We start from the raw sequence: 5,124 nt of genomic DNA, 5'->3' as shown, positions 1-5,124 counted from the left end.
GATAAAATCATCCAATCGAGAGAGCCCAAAAAAATACAAAGCCATATAAGTTAACATACAGTTCATATCAAATAACTGAAATAAAAAACGATGTATTGTTTAGTGTGTTATGTTATCCACTCATAAAATGGCTACAGGGATAAAGGTCTGATAACTGTAATATTTGTGTTGTGGAGAAATGACCAGGCAGGAGACGGGAGTACAGTTAGATTTCGTTTAGTCAAAACCTCTCGTGCTCTACAGTTCCCGGCACAATAGTGCACATGTGCATTCCCTATTAGGTGTAGTAACGTAACACTGCCGTAATACATCACTGCTTAGTAACAGTATAGTAACTAATATAAACAGATGTAGATCCCAGATACCACACTCCTCCCCCATAGTGTTTAACTCCCAGAGAACAAGGTAAATATGTTAGGGAACTACTAATGCCATATCTGAACAATGCATTCTTAAACATTTTTCAACTACTGGGTTGAAGCAGACTTTTCAGAGCCCAGCACAAATCCTGGGGAATATTCTGCCCCGAAGATGGAGTTTATGTCCTAATAACTRACCCAGGTAATGTCCTTTTTCTTTCCTTTTATCTAGGACATATTAAAGTGTTTGTTTGTTTTACTGTCTGTTACCTCCTTAAACAGCTCAACTCACAGGTCAAGCTTTTGAGGTGCCCTTCGCTGTCGAATAGGATATCTCCGCTCCTCCTGGGCTTCCGGTGGTGGGCCAGGTTCGGGTGGAAGGTCAGGCTCTGTCTCTCCSGTACGTCCACAGTCAGGAGAATAGTCCTGGGGGTCGTTATTGTTCTTGTTCTCTCGGCATGTCTCTGCTGGGGCGTTGGACCGTAGCAGATGATCCACATGAACGTTGACCTGGCGATGACCAATTTGGACTTGGTATGTCAAAGGTCCTCTGCGTTGCAATATCACACCTGAGTTCCACAGGCGCTTGGGGTGTCTGAAATCACGTACCATCACCCTCTCTCCCTCTTTGAATTCTCTGACAGTCTTTGAGTGTCTGTCATGAACTTTCTTCTGCTGTAGCTGGTGCTTTGCCACAGTGCTTGACAAGTCTGGTTTCAACAATGTCAGGCGGGTACGTGGTTGGCGTCTCAGAAACAGTTCAGCTGGTGTACATTCCGTTACTGTGTGTGGTGTGTTACGGTAAGTAAACAGGAACCGGGGAAGCCTTTGGTGGGTGGGCACAGACTGAACCTCGAGTCTAGTCCAGGCCTTCTTAAAGGTTTGCACRGCTCTCTCCGCTGCTCCATTTGATGCCGGATGTTAAGGTGGTGACAGGATGTGCCTTACTCTGTTGTTCTTGAGAAACATTTCAAAATCGTTTGAYGTGAAAGGAGGGCCATTGTCCGATACGAGCTCCTTGACTAGTCCAAAGGATGCGAACAGGTGTCTGAGAAGATTGATGGTCGTGTCAGATATAAGGTGCTCTCCAATGGTTGGTGCTGACACGAGGATGTCGTCCATGAAGCACACAACATTGTCGATACCGTCCAAGATCTGATCCATTGTGTGTTGGAATATCGCTGGAGCTGTCGAGATTCCATAGGCCAAGCGATTGAATCTGAATAGCCCCTTGTGAGTATTGATGGTCAGAGACTGTTCTGACTCCGTTCCCACCAGCTAGAGTGGCAAACAAATCTTCAGCGTTTGGTAGTGGATATTCCTCTGGTAGTATGCAGCGATTTACTGTGACCTTGTAGTCACCGCACATTCTGACGGTCTTGTCTTTCTTTGGGACAACAACAATCGGAGCGGCCCAGTCGCTCCTCGCTACTTTCGTGATTATGTTATTCTTCTGTAGGCGGTCCAGTTCCTTCTCTACTGCTCCCTTAAGAGCATAGGGAACTGGACGTGGTTTGTGAAAGATAGGCTTGGTTCCTTCTTGCACTCTGACTTTTGCTGTGAAGTCTTGTATTTCGCCGTAGCCATCTTTGAAAAGTTATTTGTGCTTCTCCAGCATGTTAGTGAGTGTAGCCTGACTCACTGGTTTGTCATTTCTCAGACTGAAGATTTCTCCCCAGTTCAACTTGATCTTTTGTAGCCAGTTTCTGCCTAGCAAGGCTGATTTTTCTCCTTTAACAATGACAAGCGGTAGCGTCCACTCCTTCCCCTCATACCGGACTGGTACCTGGATCTGCCCTAACACAGGAATAGTGTCACCAGTGTATGAAGAAAGGCGGATGGACGCTGGCTGAAGAGGGCACTCTTTMAGTTTTCCTTTGTAGAGTCTCTCTGGAACCAGAGATACAGACGCTCCGGTGTCCAGCTGCATTTTTACTGGTTTTCCCACTAACTCCATGTTGAGATAGATTCCATCTTTTTGTTGTTGAGCTGTGTACACTGTGAACAGTTCCAATACTGTTTCAGTTGTACCTTCCTCTTCTTGTGCTGCGTCTGACACTTTGTGCGCTCTTGCTGTGCGTTTTGAGGCTTTACACACTCTCTGTAAATGTCCAACCTTTCCACAATTGTGGCACTTTTCATTTTGGAATCGACATTCACTGTGCTGATGATTATCTCCCCCACATCTGTAGCAACTTGGCTTAGACCTTTGAGATGTTCTGGACTGGCAGGAGACGGGAGTACAATTAGATTTCGTTTAGTCAAAACCTCTCGTGCTCTACAGTTCCCGGCACAATAGTGCGCATGTGCATTTCCTATTAGGTGTAGTAGCGTAACACTGCCGTAATACATCACTGCTTAGTAACAGCATAGTAACTAATATAAACAGATGTAGATCCCAGATACTACAATAACAACCTAGTTAAATCCTTCATTTGTAACAAAATATATTTAAAAGACATGAAATGTGTCAAAAGTGTTGCTTTGCTAAATATGTGCTCCATAAGCCTCACAATAGGAAACGATACACAACAGGATTGTTTAGTGTAGTCCTGGGAGTTCACAAATGCATAAGAACTGGAGACAGATGAGCAGAGAAACAAATACAACAGAAACCGATAAAGAACCATGTAACAGGTCATGTGAATGAACATGTACAAATATATACTTAGGGTTTTGAGTTANGAAACAAATACAACAGAAACCGATAAAGAACCATGTAACAGGTCATGTGAATGAACATGTACAAATATATACTTAGGGTTTTGAGTTAATAAACATAGCTTAAAAGCCTACCATATATTAAGTTATAATTAATTTCACTCATCATTACTGCCATGATATAAAARAACATCTGACAAACAAGCATCACTTTCTTTATTCCTATCCTGTCAATTCGATGTTGCACATCCAGGTGGACTAAGCCTTCTATCTCTTGTTTTTATTGGCAATGTTTGATTGTCACTTTTTGGGGTATAAAGCACATGTTCGCCCCCCCTCTACATAGCCATGGTGGTGAGGTGCTGATGCCCTAGCAGGCCTTTGCGCTCCCCTCCCGCCCCGGGGTGTCCCCCTCCATTGCCGTGACCACAGTACTCCTGGAGATTCTGCCGTAGTGTGACCAGGGCGGACCCCAGGCAGGYGMGATTAGGGGCCAGGATGCCCCCCGGCAGCWGGATGAGGACCGTGGCCACCTTGAAGGTGGAGTAGGAGAAGCCCATGAGCTGGGACAGGAAGGGGTCGGAGCGGCAGAAGTGTTGGTAGCCGCTGTGGGAGGATGGGTGGTGGTGGTGTGAGGCCGTGGTGTGAGGCCGTGGTGTTGGCGGTGGTGGGGACATAGTGGTGGGTGTTGAGGTAATGCAGGGGCAGATGTTGCCCACTGTTGCCCCCTCCGCCCAGGGTAAGGTGGTGGTGATGGTGGACGGTGAGGCCTGCGCCTGACTCGTATTTGTAGGAGACGGCTCCAGCTCGCCCCCTCTGGCCAACTACAACGGCCCCCAGCTTGCCTGTGCGTGCATGGGCCAGGGACACGGCACTGCCCCCCACCCCTCCGCCCCCTGATGAGAGCTGGGGCTCATCTGGCTCCAAATAGACAGTGAGCTTGGCGAAGGGCCTGGACGCCATCTTGGTCATTTCCTGGATATGACGCCTCTGCTCTCGGCGGAAGTCCATGAACTGCTTGATCTTCCAGAAGGAGTTACGAGAGGAGAGGAAGAAGCAGGAGAAGAAGACGAACAGGTCGATGTGGGCCTGGTCCTGGCGGAGGAAGAGCAGGCCCTGGGACTCGCCCCGTCTCTCCTCTGTGCCTACACCGCGCAGGGCGATGTAGAAGCGGCTGGACTTCAGGGAGTGGACCTCATGGGGGAAGGTGATGACCACGCGGTCACGGACACCTCGAACATCAGCACCGTCTGGGGTTCCACACCGTGATGTAGGAGATGAGCCCCTCCGTCTTGGCCTCCCGTACCTCCCTGTCCGCCCCCTGGGGCTTGGCGTGGAGCTGCAGGGGGGTGTTGGGGAGCATGGGCCCACCCAGGCTGGATTAGGAGTTGGCATACACCTTCATAGGTGATGGAGGCGTCTCCTTATCCCCCCGCTCGCCCCACCTCGGGCCGCCGACTCGTCCTCGATCTGATGGGTGGATGCCTGTGTGGAGGTCCACTTCTACGATGAAGGTGTCATGGGAGTTGGACACGTACACCTCCACCTCCCGAAGGTCACGTCGATGGTGACCCGGATGTCCACGTTGGTGAACTTTGGCTGGGCAGCGAAGAAGACGGTGCTTCCCTGGGCAGATTGCGGTTGGTGGGGGTCGACACAGCACTCATTGTCCACGTTGAACTGCTGGTAGCACTGGTGCTCATTTACCGGCGTGCCGTTGAAGGAGTCTTTGTACTTGGCGCACTGCGAGAAGGATTCCAGAGAGGGAGAAGAAACAAGAAATACAAGTGCAAGAGAAATGCAGTTAAATGACATCCAAGATGGTATCCCGATTCCTACACAGGGAGTGTCTAGCTAGCACATAATTCTCTTGAATTACTTGTTACTTTATTTCTTATTCTTATCCGTATTTTTTAAAACTGCATTGTTGGTTAGGAGCTCGTAAGAAAGCATTTCACTATAAGGTCACACCTGTTGTATTCGGAGCATGTGATTAATAATGAACTCAAAGCAAGTTGGAGAGAACATATAAATGAACTAAAACAGACAGGCATGTCCCCTTGCCAACCCAAATACAGGGGCTTACACTTCTCACTGTGATCAC

This window comes from Salvelinus sp. IW2-2015, linkage group LG6.1 (genome assembly GCF_002910315.2).
Source record: "Salvelinus sp. IW2-2015 linkage group LG6.1, ASM291031v2, whole genome shotgun sequence".
Taxonomy (NCBI): domain Eukaryota; kingdom Metazoa; phylum Chordata; class Actinopteri; order Salmoniformes; family Salmonidae; genus Salvelinus; species Salvelinus sp. IW2-2015.
Note: the sequence above shows the minus strand (reverse complement) of the source record.